We start from the raw sequence: 21,474 nt of genomic DNA, 5'->3' as shown, positions 1-21,474 counted from the left end.
CCATGGTTCTATAAGGAGAGAGAAAGCCAAGATTGCAGAGTGGGTATGCCCTCTGATATTGAACATATTTAGTGACGTACATCCAGGGGATCATATACGAAAGCTGTCTAGTGGAGCCTTTTGGAATAGCATGGTAGGCACCGCCTTCTGGGCCCACAGTTATGGTGTCCGGCTGCAACATCAGTCACACTGATTTGAGTTCCTTTCAGAGAGGTTTGCAAGCTGCCTGAAAGAGTCTGCCTGCCTGTGTGGGATATGTGATCCACTCTGAAAAAAGGAGTTAACAGACTTGGTTAAGTGAGCATCTTCCTATATTCTCTTTGAGTCAACACCCCACTTACCTACATCCTGAAGAAATTCCAGTTGTTCCTTGCTGAGTGCCAAACAATATCTTTAAGCACCTTTGTGACTCACGATGAAGCCCGGCAAGAGTCCAAGGCTGTAACGTGTTTAGAAGGCATAATCAGATCACAGTTCAGCCTGCATTTCTAGGGCGCCTTAACTCTGTTGGAAGATTAACATGATCCTGACAAAAAGGAAAGGCATCGCTGGGTCACGTACCTCACATGGGATTCTCAAGCCTCTGTGAACAGCATAGAATTCATAAGGGAAAAAAATATTCATCTTTCATGTGACCGCACTAATGTTGAAGGACTAAAGGCTTCAAAGTGAAGATCAAAGAGCTCTTTCACGTGGTATGTTTGCATACGACGTAAGGATTAACGTGGGGTTCTTAGCAGACACCATGTAGGACTTCTCCCTTCTATCTAAGATTTGTGAACATCGCATACTTGAGCTGATTAATAACCAGATTTATTTATGTATAACAAATTTGCAGGTGTGCTTTTCTTTTTTGAATACATTTACAGTGCATTGTATTGGGCTGTTCTCCTTTGCATGCATACTGGCTTTGATCCTGCTAAAAATTACCTTCTGTCAGCAGAGCATGACTGTTTCACTTTCCACTGCATCCGTAAATATATCCTGAAATGCTGTTCTCAGGGGAACCCCCCCCCCCCCGCCCCAGAACAGCATAAATGAGGACAGTTGTGGGAAGAGGGAGTAAGTGAAACTTATCCCCATTCTGTCAGTGGACGTGACTGGCAGGATCCAACCTCTCTCAGACCTTCCCATTTATGATAATCATATCCAATTCTCTTATAAACCCATAATATTGAATCATACCATTGGGCTGCAATCCTAAGTATACTTTCCTGGAAGTAAATCCCACTGAATAAAAAAATAACTTACTTCTGAGTTGACCTGCTTAGAACTGCTCCCTCATTCTATCAAAGATAGCGTTGTCTATTCCAGCTGGCAGTGGCTCTCAGGCCCCCCCCCCCTTTGTTCTCTGGTGCGAGAGAACACATTCCACCAGTTCTAAAACTGTGTTAATTGTTACTGCAATACATGTCAAGATACTGGTTCCTACTTTTAAAGCCCTTCATGACCTGGGACCCACATGTATTGTAGGGATGGGGTCTCAGATGCTTCGCTAATGTGTTAGGTACTGTAGACCTTCGCCACTATGTTGCCTTACATATTATCTGCTGCTTTAACTCCTATGTACTACCTGTGCTTCATGTTGTCTAATGTCAGTCCTAGAATTGATTATGTTCTGTTTCAGTATTTTTTCTGCTCTATATTGGATTCTTGCTAATGTTATGTCTTTTAAACTTGTGTCTGTTTACCCTATGGCATTGTTTGTGGAAATGTCCTTGATACTGTATGGAAATGTACTTGATTCTTGGTTGTTGTGGATTTTCTGGGCTGTATAGCCGTGGTCTTGGCATTGTAGTTCCTGACGTTTCGCCAGCAGCTGTGACTGGCATCTTCAGAGGTGTAGCACCAAAAGACAGAGATAGTGTCAGGAACTACAATCTCTCTGACACTGAGAGATCTCTGTCTTTTGGTGCCACACCTCTGAAGATGCCAGTCACAGCTGCTGGCGAAACGTCAGGAACTACAATGCCAAGACCACGGCTATACAGCCCTGAAAATCCACAACAACCATCGTTCTCCGGCCGTGAAAGCCTTCGACAATACGTGATTCTGATTGTACTAATCTCATACTGTGTAATCCGCCTTGAGTCTCAGTGAGAAAGGCGGACTATAAATGACAAAGAAAATAAATAATAAAATAAATATGTGATGGTACATCTCTTTTATGAATCCAAGAGCTAGCTGCCCTTTTGCATCAATTGCTGCTTGTTGTCCCTTTCCCCAGGGCGATACATATTTCAGCAGCTCAAGTTTTTCTTTTCAACCACTGCTGCCCCAACCCTGCGGAATGGCCAGCCTGAAAGAGGTGTGAAGGGTGTTTTTGCTGCCAATTTTGAGGAAGTTATGTAAGGTAATGCTTTTCCACAGAGCGCCCTGCTGCCTCGGGCTTCCTGGGTTTGGTTTGTTTATTCCCTGGCTGCTTTGGTTTCTGGGGGGGATCATGTGTTTATTGTGCTGGTATGTTATTTTTAGTGGTACTCATTTGGTGTAATGTTGTAGATGTGTTTATTTTTATTGCTGAGTTTAACAAGCCTATGTTAAGGTTGGTTGTTAGCTTTGTGGAAAGGGAGGATATGAGTGCGTAGAGTATAATGACTAACAGAATGACTTGTGATCTCTTGATGGGGTGGAGGGGAGGTCCCTGGCTGAAATTTTGCCTCTGCAGCAAATGACCATCTGTTCTCAGCTTCAGCCCCAGCCCCATCTGCAATATGGAGATAATGACCCTGGCCTACTTTATAGGGCTGTTGTAAGGCTTACAGCAAGAGAGTGTATAAGAAGTACATTGAAAACTGAAAGGGGTTGTTGTTGTTGTTGTTGTTGTTGTTAACCCCATACAGAACTCACAAACTAACAATTGACTAAGACTTTGATACTCCCTTCCTGCTGAGCACTGTGCCATCAACAGCACCCAGTGCCATTTGCCTTTTAGCACTTGTGTGCTGATAGTTTTTAAAAGCTTGTGACTACTTGGAATGCTCATAAACATTCCACAACTTCTCAACAGCCTGGGACAATGGCAAGCGAAGGAATGTTCATTTCAGTGTCTATATCTGGTTAGACATCTCAGTCAATAGTTCTGAAGTTTCAAAAACTGCGACTTGTTTTCCTTGGGTCTTCCCACCTTTCTGTAGAATTGGGGGGCAGATTTGCAAACCTATACGTTCTGCCTTTTAATATGATTCCTCATTCTTCTCTCTGGAACTGTATCGAGTGTCTTAAGAAATTATCTAAAGCTGGTTTGGTGGGCTGTAAGTCTGAATCAGGTAACACAGACTGGTTATTTGATTAAGGTTACTGAGAAAAAGTGGTCTTAATCTAGACTGAGAGTCTCTCTACACAAGACATCTTACACGGGGACACTCAAGTGACTTACTTTCTGAGTGGTCTTATATTCAAGTCTGTTCTGCCTCCCGAGCAGTGCATGTGTATCCACAATGGCAGAGCAAGTGTAAGATCTTTCACTTGAGCGTCCCTGTGTAAGATGTCTTGCATAGAGAGAATCTGAGTCTCTTCTAATGGAAGCAGATATACCTGTACTGAGGAGCCTATCTGCTTTGAAAAACTCATACAACTGGAGCTATTATACATTGGTTGATTGAAACAGTGTCAGTCTGGATTCAAAGTGCATTTAAGCTTTGAAGGGATTTGGGTTAACTTGTATTTAACACCCCGCCCCCCCATAACAGTAAAAAAGAGTCGTTTCAGCAGAAAGCTGTAAATCTTTGTTGCTGCTGTAAGCCAAACTGCAGCTACTGTTACACAAGTGTTAAACCTTGCTAAAGAAGTAAATAAACAAATCTGTTTTTTTTCTTTTGCAATTCTGTCTTCTGCGCTTCAGTCACTTTTACAAATAAATCATCACTCCCTACAATGATGAACTCATATTAATATAGCCATCAAAATAAAATCTGGGTCATGTTAATTAAAAACCCATCAAGTAGGATTTCTGTCAAGAATAATCCCAAGCATAAAGAGACCGTTACACCAAGTAAAGAGGCAATATTAAAGTGTGGGAAACCTCTAGGGTTTTTTCCAGCAATGTTTGAAAATAATTTTATTTTCATTATGAGAGAAAATGTTTGAATTAATTTGGATTTGGTAGAGCCTCCAGCGGACTGCTTAACACAGTGTACTCTGTAGCTTTTTTATATAATGCAAATTCTGTGTCAAGAAAAAAACTGAATAAACGATGCAGAGAAATAAGCCAACATCTGTTTATTTTGTTTAATTTATTCTGCTTCTGATAGTGCTTGAGAGGAACAAGGAGCTAGGCAGAGCAGTAAAAGGCCAGCCTGACCACTGGAAGTCCACTTAATATATTGCACAACATTTTCGGTTTTAGGTGAGTAGCCGTGTTGGTCTGCAGCAGAACAGCAGGATTTGAGTCCAGTGGCGCATAACAAAGGGAGCTCTGACTCTTGAAAGCTGACACCCTGAGTATCTTGTTGGTCGCTAAAGTACCCCCCAGTAGGTACTACTGTCCCATCCAACAGGCCCGGCACCTACCTTCTGATGTCCCTGATGCTCCCAGCCTACGCAATTACATCACTTATGGGAAGTGATGTCATTGCACAGGTCACGTGCCACCCTGGAAGTGCTTGGGCCAAATCCAGCCACTGTGGCGCGCAGGAGCATGCTGTGCTGCCTAGGAGCGCACCCTGGGAGGCGTTCTCCCCCCCCCCCCCCACTGTCAGCCAGGTAAGCAGGGGTGGGGGATCCCCTGTCCCCAGCGGATCCCCCTAAAGTGCCACTGGATTCAAATTCTAACATTTTCAGTGGTGTTTTTTAACACATCCCTAGGGAAGGGGAGCCCTGACCTGGATAGCACAGGCTAGCCTGATCTCATCAAGTCTCAGAAGCTAAGCAGAGTCAAACCTGGTTAGTACTTTAATGGGAGACCACCAAGGAAGTCTAGAGTTGCTATGCAGGGGCAGGTAACAGCAAACCACCTCTGAATGTCTCTTGCTTTGAAAACCCCTTGAGTAGTTGCCATGTGTCGAATGGCAAAGGGGGGTGGGGAGTAAAGGGCTAGATTCTGCATCTGGTGCCAAATATTGTCCCTTTAGGATTTGCAGTGTTTGACATACAGATATCATAGAGGCTTAGATCCAGTGGTGCTGGTACTTCTCAAAATTGTTGCACGCTTACGGTGTGACCTGTGATTGGATTCATATCAACTGTATGGGAGTACTGGGTCTCCACCTGACCTTATTAACAGGATTGTGTCGCAGGCAGGCCTAAAAGAAGGCTTATGGGTCAACTGAACACAGGAGATCTCTCTTGCTTGCAAATGGAAAGAATATGGATGAGCCTGGGGACAAAAATCACCTTTAAGACAGCCAAAAGGACAACCGAAAGGAAAATGGGGGACGCACCCAGCTTTATTTTACTCTGCCCCTCATTATAAGCACACTGACCTTTCTCTTCTTTTTATAAAACTCGGATTAGCTGATGTGGGGATCCCAGCGGCTTCCCACCCTAGTACTGACTGGAGCCACATCTCCCTAGGGCCAAAGTAAACCTCATGGAATGGCTGTTCACAGGTCTTGTCTGTTCATATATAAAATAGAGGATGGTCTGGGGTTTTTTTAATACAAAAAGGTGCCTGTGGATGATGACAGCCAACCCCCCCCCCCCTCTCCCACCTCCCTCTGACAGGATCCATTTCTTCACTCACTTTTATTTCCAGTTTATCTCACTATCAGCATCAAAGCTGGATGGACAGAAAAATGCCTCATGCACAGTGAGCTAAATTGGGGGGAGTTTTGTTCACCTTCCCCATTTCTGCTTTTTCTTTGTCAACATTCCTTCCTGTAAAATCAAAAAGAGTCCAGTAGCACCTTTAAGACTAACCAACTTTATTGTAGCATAAGCTTTCGAGAATCACAGTTCTCTTCGTCAGATGCAAAAACTGTGTGAATATGAAGCAGGCACATGAATACATACAGCTGGCTGCTCTGTCACGCTAGCGTAGGCCTTAGATTCCCCAGTGCTATGGGATTAGATGCTCCTTGGCCTGTTTATTTATCTGTTTATTTAGGGATGCTTTTTCGGCATCCATTTGCTACAAGAAGGCAGCATTCTGTTCTGTTGCAACACGCTAGGTCATACGAGAATAAAATCCTATAAACGTGTGGCTGTAACACTCATTAAGATGGAAGGAGAGGGGAGGAATTACCTGCCTGTGCAAGTTGTGGAACTTCTACCAGTGTAGAGATCAGAAAGAATTATATGATTTCCCTCAAAGAGAAAGCATTGTTAGGGGGTGGACTGAGATATGAACGGTTGACTTCCCGTCTAACTCCACTACTTTTCTAATCTCTCCATCACTAGTTCTGTGTTACTCTGTTGTAGTAAAACTAAACAAGAGTCCAATTGCACCTTAAAGACTCACAACATTTATAATCAGCATAAGCTTGGAATATCCATCCAGAGTATACATTTAACTGCTTTGGATAGTAGCTCCAGTTCATTTGATGAACCGAGTTCAGATTCTCAAAAGCTTATGCTGGAATACATATTGGTCTTTAAAATGCTTCCAGGCTCCTATTTAATCTCACCGTTTCTATTGCAGCTCTTGACAAGGTAAGGCAATGCTGTTTTGGTTTCCATTTGACATCCCTGTGAACTCTCGATTGTGTTGCTGACCGTCACTGTTTCTGTTCTGGGTCCTGATTACAGATCAAAGCGGAGGCCATGCTGTTTTGGTTTCCTAGGTATTTAGTCATTTGTTAGGTGCCTTTGAGAAAGAATTGGTGACTTTCGGTATAAAACGTGTTCAAGTTTTTTGTCACCAGATGGTGCCAGAGTTAAAGTTAGTATCCTGTTATAAACGCAACTGTAGGATCGGGTGGGGGGGGGCAGTTTACCTTAAGTATAACTCTATTAAAGCTAATGATCCCACTATTTTGTGGCTCATGTGCGTGACACAATTGAGAAGAAGGCAGTGTGGGGTATTAAAAGCAAATGCATCAATCATGTTTCAGAGAAAGATATTTAAAGGCAGGAAAGTTCAAGAATGTATTCATAAATTGTGAAAAAATAACTGAATAGGCTGCCAATATACCCCTATAAGAAATGCCTTCTGCAGAAATATTGTAGATATTTCAGTGAATGTTCAAGCACAGACTGTTGACAATCACAAGGAAATGCTGAGAACCTCACACATCTGGTGAAAATCCAGAGTTAATGGATTGTGAATATTGGACGACGAGTGTTGGCGTTCACTGGTATGTCTTTGCATTTTGGGACAGTCAGCAGGTGCACCAAGGATTCTCAACTTTTCTTTATGACTGCCAGTGGTCTCTGCATTTAAAACATTCTTTGTGACATAATGGCAAGCTCTGGATGTTCTGTCTCTTTGTCATGCTCTGAGTGGATCAAAGAGACAGGATGCCCAGAACCGTTTAGTGGCAAGGTTGATGGGAAGGAAGAAGGGGGGGTGCTGCCTACCTGGTAATTAGCTTTGTTTCTTTTCTCCACCCAGAGCAGTTTCGGCTGATATAGATGAAATTCACCAGAAAAAGAAGCTATGGGAACTAGGTTATAAATGAGGAAGGAGTTGGGGGGAGGAGTTGATGAGGAAGAAGATAAGAGATGGGGAAGAGAAAGCTTTTCCCTTTCAAATATCCCCGGTTGAAACATCGCAAGCATTGTAGCTTTATCACTGCAGCAACATTCCCCACAAAAAATGTAAGTAAACCACCTCTCACCAATTGTATTTCCTGATATAAAGAGAAGTTTACTTGCTTAACACAGGAATTATATAACTGGAGTTGCCAAAAAAAATACCCATGCCAAAAGAACAGGACAAGTATTTTGAAAGTAGCTAATCCAAGCCCTTCCTCAAGTAGAATGAATGGCTACTAGAATAAAGGCTAGGAGAAAAAATTCTATAATTATATCCTGCAAGTTGAGCTTTTTAAATATATAAATGAAATACTAATATTGGTTTCTGTTTGGTCCGATTTGGTGAAATAATTCTAAATTCTGTGCAGGCCTGTGGTTCACTACACTGACTGTGTGACAATAGAATTTTCATGCCCCGAAGCATTCAAACTGAAAGGGAGGCAGGTGATACTTTGGAGGAGGTATGGATTGGGATTAGGGGTGGGTTAAGTGATATAATAAGGCAACTACTGAGCAGGGATCCAGCCAGTTTCATAGCCATAATTGTGCAAAAGTAGAAAACGTGCCAGTTGGGCTCTTTTAAAATTTTCACAAGTTAACAGCTGTTATAACCTTCTCCATCCATGTTTTCTGTTTTTGTCACAATTCAACTTGCACCTGTTTTTGGAATCTGGACCACTAAAGAAGTCTCAAGAACATCAATCAATAGAAAATGCTGAGAAAAAAACAGCAAGTGAGAGAGAGAAATTGTGGAACTAAATGTGATACAAAACTTCCAAGTGAAATCAGTGGGATAGAATGACATGGTCACTATTATCCTTGCCTAGATAATTTATTCCAGATTACACTGTCATAACATGATCTGTGTGGAGTAGAGTTCCCAGATGGTTTCTAGCAAAATACTGGACACAGTGGTGAGGGGGGCTCCTGGTACTCAAAAGAAGAAAGATCCTGGTCCCAGCATGATGATGTCACTTTCAGAAATGATGTCATCATGCTGCCCACTTCCTTCCTGGGTTCTGCCAGGGTGGGAAAGAGCCAAGGAGAGGCTTCCCTTCCTTCCCATCTGCCAGCCTGGAAGAGAGATGGATGTGGAGAGGAGAAGCAGAATCTGAGCACGAGCATGTGCTGCCCCCCGGCAGGCTGCTGAGCATGGAGTGGGGAGGAGGCAAGAAGGCAAGCTCATCTTGCATGCCTTGCCCTCTCCTCCTCCCCATTCCTCCCCCCCCCCCCCGGACATTCATATTTCCAATATTTTCTTTGCAGTTTTCCCAAACAGTCCATCAAAATACTGGACTTTCTGGGTGAAAACCGGTCACCTGGCAACCCTAGTACGGGGCCACCCATGACGATGGTCCAGACTCCAGAGACTTCATTTTGTCTACAGGGCAGTCATTCGTCTTTTGAAGGATGTGGTCAAAAGGGAGTACATAACACCTGTGCTCCAGCAACTTCATCAGTTTCTGGGTTACATCAAGATGCTGGTTTTAACATTTAAAAAAACCTCAATGATCAGGCCTCAGAAGAACCTGAGGAAATGTCTACTACTGCATAGAACTTCCCCCTCTTTAAAATTTGCCAGTGAAGCTCTACTCAGAATATCAACACCAATGGACATAATCACAAATGGAATGTCATTGAAAATTAATAACCCTTGGAAATTTTGCCTCCTTTCTCAGGGCTCCAACATTATTTGTTTATTATTTATGTATTTAAAACAATATTAGATACCTTGCAGGAAATTAAGGTGGCTTAAAACATAAATAAAATAAAATGAATAAAAACACAATTTAGGACTGCCAATGAACACAAACACAAAGTTAATTAAAAGCAGTCTTTGGTTGCCTCCTAAAGATCAGCAGTGAGGGGGCCAGGCACCCTGCCTGGGGATGGAGATCCATAATTGTGGGACTGCCACTGAAAGGGACTCTCCCATGTACCCACCATGTGAGCTTCTTTAGCTGATGGGACAGTCAGGAGGGCCTCTTCCTGTGGTTTTAGTTCCCAGCCAGAAACATGGGAGAAGATGGTCCTTCAGATACCCTGGTCCCATGCCACATAGGGCTTTAAAGGCCCAAACCAACAGGGTTGAGCTGCTCTCAGGAGCAGATTGGTAGTCAGTGTAGTTGCTGTAATATCAGGGCCACATCCTCCCAATAGTTGGCCGCCACCAGCAGGCTAGTCACAGCATTCTGCACTAGCTGCAGGTTCTGAAAGCTCTTCAAGGGTAGTCCCAAGTAGGGTGCATTGCAATAGTCCAATCTAGATGTAACTAAAGCATGGATCACTGTAGCTAGATCTGTCTGGGCCAGGAATGGGCACAGCTAATGAATCAACCAAAGTTGGGCAAAAGCACTCCAACCCACCACAGCCCCCTGGTTTTCTAAGGTGACTGCTGTGTCAAGTAGCACTCCCAAGCTGTGAACCTGGCTTTTCAAAGGAAGTATAACCCTGTCCAATACAGGAGAGATCTCAGGTTCCTGGTCTGCCTTTCTACCAACCCAGAGAACCTCTGTCTTGGCAGGCTTCAGGTTTGGCTTGTTTGCCCTCATCCAGCTCATTACTGACTCCAAGCACTGGTTCCAAAATATCAACAGTATCCTTGGAATTAGGTAGAAAAGAAAGGTAGGGGTGGGTATCATCTGCACATTGGTGACACTGCAGCCCAAACTTCCTGATGGCCTCTCTAAGTGACTTCATATAGATATTAAATAGCATGGGGGAATAAGATCGAACATTGTGGAATCCCACAGGCCAATGGCCAAGAGGCAAAGCAGGAATCCCCCAGCACCACCACCTGAGACCAACCTCCCAGACAGGACTCAGACCGCCATTACATAGTGCCCCTTAGTCCCAGTGCTGAGAGGTGGCTCAGCAGAATATTATAGTCAATATTACCAAAGGTCACTGAGAGATCCAGCAGGACTAGCAAGAGCATGTTTTCCCTGTCTAGTTCTCCGTGGAGGTCATCAACCAAGCTGTCTCTGTTCCAAACCCTGGCCTGAAGCAAGATTGAAATGGGTCCAGAAAATCAGTCACTTCCAAGAGCCCTTGGAGCTGGGAAGCAACCACCCGCGTTAGCACCTTGCCCAAGAATGGAAGACAGGTAACTGGCGGGAAGTTCTCCAGAATAGTAGGGCTCAGGAAGAGCTTTTTCACTGCCTCCTTGAGCACGGGAAGCACAATTCTTGCTCTCAGGGAAGCAGTTTCTGCTCCCCTTACCCACTTGGCCAGTCCCCCTCTGGCAGCTCTTATCAGCCAGGAAGGGAAAGAATCAGGAGCACTGGTGGTAGGCCTCCCCTCTGCAAGGATCTTGCTCTCTCCCTCGGGCTCTACAAGCTGAACCACATGGAACAGCTCAGCTGGACAATTACACATTATGGCGCTTTCTTCCAGGAAGGCTCATATGGCCTCATAATTTGCCTCCTTTCCAACACAAATAAACAGTCATGGCTCAACAGGGCCCGCCACCCCCCACCCCTGGCAAGGAGCCGGAGGAATTAGTGCTGCTTTCCCCTTCATTTCTCCGTTACCTTGAATTGCAGTGTGTCAAGTTGTATATGCCCATTAGGGCTTCCCAAACTGCTCCAAGCCTATTGGACGTGCAGCTTGCACTGTGTTTCAAGATGCTTGGAGACTTGAGAAGGAAGGAGCATTAACTCCTCTGGTGCTGGGCGGGGGGGGGGAGTAGGAGGAGAGTAAGATGCTGGCATTCCCCAAACCACTGCTTGAGGCCACAGCCTTGCCACATCTGGCCCTGCAACTGAAAGATCTTTTTCTTCTGCCAGGTTTTTTTAAAACCAGGGAATCTAAACTCCCTGCCCAAAGAGGGCATAAATTAGATACTTTCAGCAGGAACGTTTGTTTATAATTTGTTTTACTATAGTGGTTTTTAATTGGGTGTAAATTGCTTTGAACACCTGTTCATATACAAGTAATGTGGATATTTAATTGAATAATGTGGCAACCTATTTTGGGGTGGGGCAGCATGATCTCAAATTGTCTTCCTGCCTGACCTTTAATTGGCTTCATTATGTTTTGGGGCTTCTTTCACACCAAAGGCCACCTGTCTTGCATGTCCTTGGGCCTTCCTGTAGGGTCAATTCACAGCTCAGCAAAGAACCTTTAGTTCCCTGTTTGTGTTTCCTCATGTAGTTCTCCCTCCAGGTTCTGTTTCTGTTGTGAGGGATAATGAATTTTCCCAGCACTTGAAACACTATGTATTTTATTTATAGATACGTACATACATACCCACCCCACCTTTCTCTCCCATGAGGACCCAAACTGGCTCACATCCTTCTCTCCATTTTATCCTCACAATAACTCTGTGAGGTAGATTAGGCTGAGAGGGAGTGATTGGCCCAAGGCCACCCAGTAAACTTGTGTCAGAGTGGGGATTTGAACCTGAGCCCCACAAATCCTAGTCCAATGCTCCAACTGCTCTCTGTGAAGGAATGTAATAACTTCCACTAGGTAATGTAATTGTATTCCACAATGGGGTTCCACAAATGAGACATGCATCTTCTGTGACCTTAGAGGTCCCTTCCAACCCTATGATTCTGAACCCTTTTTGTTACATTATCGAACAACACATGCTCCCCTCCCTTTTGTGTACATCTTTTTTCAAAGTTTGAGTTTGTGGTGGGTTTTCATATTGCCTGAGGGTCAGACCCTTCAGACTCCATGGTGCCAGGTGTGGCAAGTGACATCACCTGGTGGCTTAAGGTGGGGATCTGAGCCAAACTTCTGGGGCAAAGGGGTATTGCCCGCTCATTACATTATTGCCTTTCCATAACCCAGTGTGCTGCACGGGACCTTTATCTTGTTCTTTGGTACAGGAGAGAGAAATCAAGATGAACCTGCCCATTTGGCTCTTGTTCCTCACTTGAAACTTTACTACTTTTCCTAGAGATCTCAAGAAGGAAGTTAAAAGCTTTCAACTGACAGGCCTGGCAGCTGTAAAGACTGCTTCATACATTACCCAGAAAGAAACCTGAGTGTACACTCAACAGACAGTGATTTTATTAGCTGCTGACTTCTATATTCTCAAAGGGAAAGTGACTTTTTTCTGCTTCTGTTTTCTCCAGCCACCTTTGGTGCAACTGGAAACCTGTTTTAGACTCAGCGTCACCTAATCCAATTAAGTCTGCAACACATCCGCTTTCTGTTTTAAGATTCTACATATTTTGGCAACACCATATTTTGGCATAGTTGTGGATGAAAGGACAGAGATACATGTGACATCTCACAATTGTGTTTCTACATTCATTTCCCCAGAGGATTATAATCTCGGGAAGAACTGCGGTGCTTAATTGTCAAAGAACCGTTAACTTGTGTTTTGTTTTGTTTTGCTGAGAATACCTTGCTCTAAGCAAAGCTAGTGCCTATGCATACAGGACAAGTATAATGTAGAGATTTAAGTATAGGACTGGATCAGACAGATCCAAGTTTGAATCTCTGCTTGCCATAAAACTCCTTGGATGAGTTCGGGCCAGTCATTCTCAGCCTAAACTACCTAATTTATTTTTTAAAAAATCTTTTGCATTTCTCCCCAATGGGGACCCAAAGCAGCATTCATCATTCTCCTCTCCATTTTTTCCTGTGAACAACTCTGAAAGGTCGATGAGGCTGAGGCTATGTAACTGGCCCAAGGTCACCCAGCAAGATTATTTAGCCGAGCAGCAAATCAAACCTGGCTCTCCTAGTCCATCATTCTAGCCACTACACAATACTGCTTTCAGTTGTGAGCCATGGAGGAGAGAGGAACCTTCAGCTCTTTGATGGAAGGGCGGGATAAAAATGTACTAAATAGAAACAGTTCACCAGGTATCTAAAAAGAAGGGGAATGGATTGATTGGTTTGATGAGTAAATGGGAGGAAATACTGAAACTCATCATGTTTTACTGATACGCTAAGAAGCAATTTTGGGTAAAGTAAAAAAATTATGAAATGGAAAATGCTTTGTCACTGTTTGTAAAGGTAGTCAGTACTGTTGTTTCAAGAGCACTGAGTCACCAGCAGTTTACTGGAAAAATAAGAGAGAGAGAGTATGGTGACCTAGTGATGCAGAATGATGTAGGATGGCTATCTTAAGACAGAGCTGTTTTGGTGGTTGTCTCCAGATTCATGAATTTCTGGAAAGCAACTGAATAGAAGAGGAAGGCCTGAGAAAACTCATGGTGGTGGAAGAAAGTGCTATAAAGCTATAGCCAACTTATGGCAACCCCTGCTGATGCTTGCAAGGCAAGAGACTACTTGCCATTGCCTACTTCTGCAAAGCAAGTCTGGTCTTTGGAGATCTCCCATCCAATTGCTAACCAAGGCTGACCCCGCTTAGCTTCTGAGATCTGATGAGCTCAGGCTTGCCTGGGCTATCCAAGTCAGGCAGGGAAAACCCATAGTGGATAATTAAGTTGGCATTTTTGACAGATCTCACTTGTCACTTGAATGCACTAAGGCACCAGTTGCAAGAGAAATGGAAACTTTCCTGTAACACGTTGCAAGGTCTAAACAAGATTTCAACAGTTTTCTTTCTCATTGCACAGTTTGATTGCTTTCAAAATATCAAAGAACACCTCAGAAAATATCAAATTTTTGAAACATTTCAAAAACCATTTTATACAAGAGTTGGAAGTATTGAAATTGTAGAACTTTAGTGAAATATCATGAAGCCTGAGTTAGTGAGCTACATTGGATGTCCAACCTAATGAAGTGTTCTGGAGAACATAAAAGCTTGCACAGTGCGTTGTGTCATTTTGGCTGACCCTAATAAAAGGCATTACTGGGCTTTTGTTTTAGTTTATGCTTTGGACTTAAGGTCCATGTTCATCATTTCTGGAACATACCCATCTCTGAAAGACTGTGAGCAAAAAATGCTATTTTTGGTCAATATGTATATCAACAAACTCATGTCTTCGTGAATACTGGAAATTGAAAACGAAGGAACAGATTGGCCAGTGAACTTTTGGACTGCCTTACTAGGGTTGTAATGACAGTTTACAAACAACATGAACAAAGTCAAGACTCAAAAGGCTCTCTTTAACTCAACCGGTTTGTAAAATAAGTTTCACAATTGTCTGCTCTGTACCTCCATAGGTGACTTCACATTTTATATATTTTCTTTTTCAACACAAGTTGTTCTTTAAAATAACACTATTAAGGAACACTATTAAGGAGTAGTAAGCAACGTGTGAGTAGGTGATGTGGATCTCGGTAAAGATTTCTTTCCAAAGTAGTCTTTGCTTGAAAAATAAAGAGTTTATAAGCCGCAGACTTATAAAATTATATAATTTAACGTTATACATTAACATCCATTATAATGTGCATCATCTTTTTCTCTCTTTCCAGCTTCTCTTCTTTTTTTCCCCCTTTTGGTACTGAAAACCAAGAACGATGAAGAGTTCTGGGGTACTTGAAAACTTATGCTCTGTTTTGTGATATTTAGTTGGTTCTAATAAAAAGGTCCTTTGTAACACAACTTTTATTTCCAGATTTTTTTTTTCTGATAAGCACCACATCTAACTGCAATTTTCAATCCACCCTTGGTTCCTTGTCAGAATTACCTGTATGAGGGATCTATTTTCAAAATCTGATTGTCACATACACACTTTAAATTTACACTTTAAACCCTTTTTTGATACCTAAAAACACCATGTGTGAAGAGGCGTGAAGGTTTTGTACTTTCTAACTCTACAATTTCAGCATAGGACTGTTCAGGGCTTTCTTTAAAAGTGAACAGTAGAAATGCTAACCATTAGGGGAATGAACTGTCATTTTGTGAATATTTCTGTTTTTTAAAAATTATTTTAAGGCTGTCTTCTCAGCTTTTCTCCCCTACATAAGAGTATAGAACTAGCTAGATTTTGTTTAGAAAAGGAAGTGTGGGCAAAGCTATGCAGCTGAACTGACCCTCACTTAATATGGGATATGTGTTATCCTTGGAAAAGGACTTGCAGGTTAAGGCTAAAAACGGGTTGGGACATGCTTTGAGTGATCAGGCCAAAAGGCCCCTTTGTCTCAGTGTTTCCAAGGAGATGCCTAGTGATCAGACTACGGGTGTGATGTCAGGGAGAAGCAGGGGGCCTGGAGGGCTAATCTTGAGGGAAATTCCATGGAATTGGAAAAGAACAAAGGAATTGCAGGAACTCTTTAGAGGCTGGGGTGGGGAGTTACCATTAGGAAAGCCCATAAAAATATAAGTAGTATCTTTGCTTTGCAGCTATGATTTGTACCATTGACAGCTGCAACCACTTTATGTTTTGACCATACAGTGGGAAGACTGAATTCTATGGTACAATAGATTTATTCTGGGCTTTTTTTCTGGGAAAAGAGGTGGTGGAACTCAGTGGGTTGCCAACACAGGGTGCAGCTCTTGGAGGGAGGTGGTGCCCCTGGTACCACATGTGCGCATGCAAAATGCGTGCACACTCCCAAGACCAATGACATCATTTTGGGTCAGCTGGAACAAGGGGGAAGTTTTTAAAAGTTTAAATCACCCTCAGTGAAAATGGTCACCTGGCTGGTGGCCCCATCCCCTGATCTCCAGACAGCGCCGCGGCTCGGAGGGCAATCTAAATTCCCCTCTGGAGATCAGGGGGCAGGGCCACCAGCCATGTGTTCATTTTCAAGAGGTTCCGGAACTCTGTTCCACCACGTTCTGGGTGAAAAAAAGCCCTGGATTTATTTACACCTACAAAAAGTTTGGGGTGGCTTCTCTCACCTGTTGAAAGCCTGGTTTTGCTTCAGTAGTATTTGGGTGTGCCAGGGTGTGTGTGTGGGGGGGGAGCATATCAGGTAAACTATCATGGTTCCCCCCAAGAAGGTAGTTTCAGGTGGGTAGCCATGTTGGTCTGTAGTAGCAGAGCAAGAAGAGCAAGCTCTACTAGCATCTTAAAGACCAACTCGATTTCCAGAGTATAAGCTTTTAAGTGTCAGAGCTCCCTTTGGAGCAAAAGCTCATACCCTGGAAATCTAGTTGGTCTTTAAGGTGCTACTGGACCAGAATCATGGCTTCCTCCAAGCTTCAGCCTTTGGGTGCTCTGAATTGCCAAACTATGATTAGAAGATTGAGGGAATAGCTCGGATCGAACACAAAAGTTCTCGGAAGACATTTTTACCAATTCCCCCATCCCATGGCAGACCTCCAGCTCCCCTCCCAAGCTATTCCTGGGGGTTCCCTAGGAGCAGCATTTCAGAGAATGCTTTGTAGTGCAGAAGAAAGGGGGGAGGTATTCAAGTCACACTGCAAATGGGAATCCACCTGTGGAAATTTTAGGCAGGATCCAGGTGTTATTTGTATTGAATCATTACTTCTTATCCCAAACCTCTTATGTGTGTGAGAATAAGAATAACAAATACTCTTCTTTAAGAAATGATTGGTGCCGTCTTATAGAGGACCTGAATAACAGCAGTGCAAGAGACTTGATCTTTATGAAATTTTCTCATTAACATATGGAATCAACATGGACAATACATAGGCAATGTGTTTCTGGTCTGTAAAAGAAGATTCTGGAGAGGGTAGTAAATCAATTTGGACAGCTGCTGTTGTGGATAAAGAACTTTGAAACTATAAATGAGAGGTATTTACACAAACGAAAAAGCTTATCAGGTATGCAGCCCAGTTGAATCTGTTTCCTCAGAATGGAGACTCAGTAAGTTCAGTGGGACATCACTGGAAGTAAGTTTACAGAGAACTGTAGGTATAATCATACAGTAATTCTTTGTAGTTACTTCATGAGAGCTGGGATTTTTTTAACTGACCTGTGTACTCTTAATAGAATGATAAGTGGAATCTTCAGACCACGTATTAGCTGGGATTAGTTTGCTCTGTACCTTCAAGCTAAGAAGACTGTGTCTGAACATATGCCGAGTGCCCTTTCCCCACCAATGAATCTCCACAGCTAGTCCCTCTGCTTCTTTGGTTAGGGAGGTAGGGGAATGTATTCCATTATCTTTTTACCAAGTAAACAGCGTGAGTGCCTGGCTTTCAAGCAGCCACTGGCTCTGATGATCTGTTCAGTGTTCCACTCGCTCCCAATTATTGCACTGTGGTTTCAAAAAGGGCAGTTGCCTTGCTGTACAAGCTGCTGTGCACAGTGGTGACCCTGCCCCAACTTTATCTGAAGAAGGAGAGGGGCCCAGCTTGGGGTGACTATGCTCAGATCTGTGCCCCGCAACAGCCTGAGTCATTTAGAATCTGCTCCTTTCAGTAGTCTCAAAGTTCAGCTATCTGTGTTTGAGAAAATGAAAATGCAAACACACTTAAGTTTCAGGCAGCTGACTAAAGACCAAGGCAGCTGGCTAGGCTCCTAATTTTACCGGAATGTACTTCTAACTAAGTAAGATGGCTTGCAACCACAGCCTTAATGGGCAAGGTCTCCTTTTCACCTTGCAAAGTTCTTTTATATCATTATTCTTATTATTATTTACATACTCCCCACTTCTCTAAGCAGCAAGAACCTCCAGCAGCTCCCGAGTTGGTTTACTTTGGAGGAGAGAGCATTAGAGACTTGCAGCCTTTTTAAAATATTTGCTTTATTTGCAGAGATGCAAGAAGAACACAGGTGGAAGCCAAGAAGCACTCCTTCAGGGCAACAAATCTGCTATCCCACATCAGATCCTCAGAGAGAAAGAGGGTGATCCTGTACCTCCCAGGTGCTACAGTCAACTCAATAGTTTCATATTTAGCTTTAGACACACACAGGCATACCTGGCCCCTTTCTTCAACTGCAGGGATCATTTTTCCAAGTTCCAATAAGCACTTCCACAGAGCCATCAGTAGACTACAATTAATCTCCCATTTAGAAAACATCCACAGTAATTAAAGAACATTAGCATTGTTTTATTACTGGGTTTGGCTCCAGTCCCCTTAGGCCAAAGTCATTACAATATTAAGAAACAAGGAGGTAAAAAAGTTATCTAAAAATATGGTATGTCCAAAATGTAAGCACCCCATTGAACATGCCCACAGATAGAACTATAGCTTCAGATAGGTAGGCATATGTAGCAGCAGAAACAAAATTGAGTTTGGTAGTACCTTAAAGGCTAACTGAATTTTCCAGGCTATAAACTTCTATGAATTCAAAGCTCATGTCATCATATAATTGTATCTTACAAAGTGGACTTTGACTCATGGAATCTTATATCCAGGAAAACATTGTTGGTCTTTAAGGTACTACTGAACTCAAATTTTATCCTGATGGAACTATAAAGCATGATGGCTTTAACCGGGGCTTTTTTTCTGGGAAAAGAGGTGGTAGAACTCAGTGGTTTGCCCTCGGAGAAAATGGTCACATGGCTGGTGGCCCCGCCCCCTGATGTCCAGACAGAGGGGAGTTTAGATTGTCCTCTGTGCCATCTCAACTCCCCTCTGTTTGGAGATCAGGGGGCGGGGCCACCAGCCATGTGACCATTTTCAAGAGGTTCCGGAACTCCGTTCCCCCACGTTCCCCCGGAAAAAAGCCCTGGCTTTAACTAAGCCTTTGCTTAGCAGCTACAGGGGATAAACAAGGTCACGTTATGAGACTCCAGAGGCTGGTGTATGAAGCAAAAGGCTAGACTAGATGGTGGAACTTCAGTCTGATCCAGAAAGGCAATTCTCATTCACCTCTCTCCTTCTCTTCCACCTCATATTTTAGTAGGGAAATATTTATTTATTTACTTTCTTTATACCCTGCCAGTTCCCCAAATGGGAGGCCCAAAGTGGCTTACATCCTTCAAAGCCGCTTACATTCTTTTATCCTCACAACCCTGTGAGGTAGATTAAGCAGAGAGTGTACGGCTGGCTCAAGATCACCCAGCAACTTTCCATGGCAGAGTGGGGATTTGAACCTGGGCCTCCCAGATCCTAGTCTAACACTCTAGCCACTACACTGCACTGGCTGCCTTTTGAGGTAAGAAGTCTACAAGCTGTACCAATTTCAGCACTAACTTGTTCAGCTCATGTTATATTTTCTTGTAGAAATGCTTCCTCCTGAACTTCCTCTATTCATACCAAACAATGGGAAACGCTCAATAACCGCCCCCCCCCCTTTAAAAAGATTCAGAGAACAATAGACACAAAAGGGAAGCTGTTGCCATGAGTTCTATCCTGAGCTAGTTCACATTGCGGGCTTTCCTTCTTCTCCTGGCCCTTCATAATTGTTCCTTTAAATTTCCAGAGAACTTGGCAGGCCGGAAGAGCTGCAGCAGAAGGCATCAAGCCAGGTATTCGTTAGATGTTCTGTAGGAAGGTCACTTTGTAAAAGGAATGGAAGGGGGTAGCGGACCAACCAGCTTCACCCTTGCAACCAAGTCCTGTTGTCAAAGTGAATGTTTCTTCCTTCTATTCCATAGCCACTATTCCTTCCTCCTGCATCTGGTTTGGCAACTGGAGGGCCAACTGGTATTCCTCCAAAGAGACGTTAGGACCTGCCTAACTCCTAGTTGTTTCCAATCCTATTCAACATTCAGTGGTCTTGAGTAGATGGCTACCTCTGAGTTATGCAGCGTGTTTATGCAGACGAGGCAGTGCCCATCTGATTCCCAAACTACACTTGATCTTAGCCAAAAGGCCTAGAAGCGAACAAGTGTTATAGAATTCCTGTCTTAATTGTCAATACAACGGTAATGACAGCCCTGCCTTTATCTTTACCACACTTTATCAGTGCCCTTAAAAGGGAGTGGCAATTTCTACCAGTTTCCTTTCTACTACAGCCCACTGAATTTTGTTCCTGGGGTTCAGTGGATCCTCAAGACCAACACAATGGGGGTCTGGTAAGTGGGAATTGACAGAAATAGCCATACTTTCCTTTTTAAAAAAAACCCTTGAATACTTTAAGTTTTCAGAAGGGGGTTGGATACAGGCCAGTGACTTATTTGCCTATCAAAAATGTTAGGAAGTTTGCAAGTGAGTAGTGGAATTCCTCCTAAACCTTGAATGCTGTAATGAACATATTTGTATATATTTGAAGAAAATGCATACATGACTTTAAAAGGTTGTGTTTTGTATGCTAGCCAAGCATTTCTTCATTTATCACTCTTGTGAATCTCAGGAAAATGCACATGGAGTCGTCCCATGTGATACTCACAACAGACCTCTGAGGTAACTTAGATTGAGAAGTAGTAACTGGGCCAAGGTGAATTTCATGGCTGAGCAAGAATTTGACATAAGCGTTCTTGTCTCCTGTTCCTGACTCCCCCACCCCACCCCAAATAAGTCTTCCATTCTGTGACAGGAAATTTGAGATGTCTTTAAATAAATAAAAAAAAACCTCAGTTGCCAAAGGTGACCCTTCCCCCACCCCCTCAGCATACTATTAAGAAATACGCAGAAGTCAGAACATGTTTTCTTGAAGTATAAAAAAAGACTAGGGCAGAAAAGCATCTTGTGTGACCCAAAATGGAAATGAAGGATGCTTGCTGACTACTTATAACCTGGATGTCTGAATTGTAAATGGCTGCACACGCTGTGCTGCAGTTTGCCATCGGAAAAGAATTAATTAAAGCTCAGGGTGTATTGCTGAGGGCACTGCAATGTGTATTTAGAAATGAGATCATGCCTTCATGGTGGTCACGGCTGCTGCCTTTTTGTGTGGCATAGCCTCAGAAGTTGCTTTGTAATCCTTTGGTCTGTGTCACGACACATCATCTTAAATTACGTGGTTGCCTAATGAAAATACAAACACATTTTGATTCTACACAGCTCTATATATAGCCACTGGGAATTGGGGGTTGTCTGCGTGTGTGCAATAATTTGACGCAATTACCTCAGAAGTGTGTTGTGCCTTCTCTGCCCAGGCTGAGCAGCTGACAGCCAGGGTTATTTAGGTTTATATATTTATATTCATCTGGTTGAAGAAA

The sequence above is a fragment of the Eublepharis macularius genome, chromosome 6 (genome assembly GCF_028583425.1).
Source record: "Eublepharis macularius isolate TG4126 chromosome 6, MPM_Emac_v1.0, whole genome shotgun sequence".
In the NCBI taxonomy this organism is placed as follows: domain Eukaryota; kingdom Metazoa; phylum Chordata; class Lepidosauria; order Squamata; family Eublepharidae; genus Eublepharis; species Eublepharis macularius.
Note: the sequence above shows the minus strand (reverse complement) of the source record.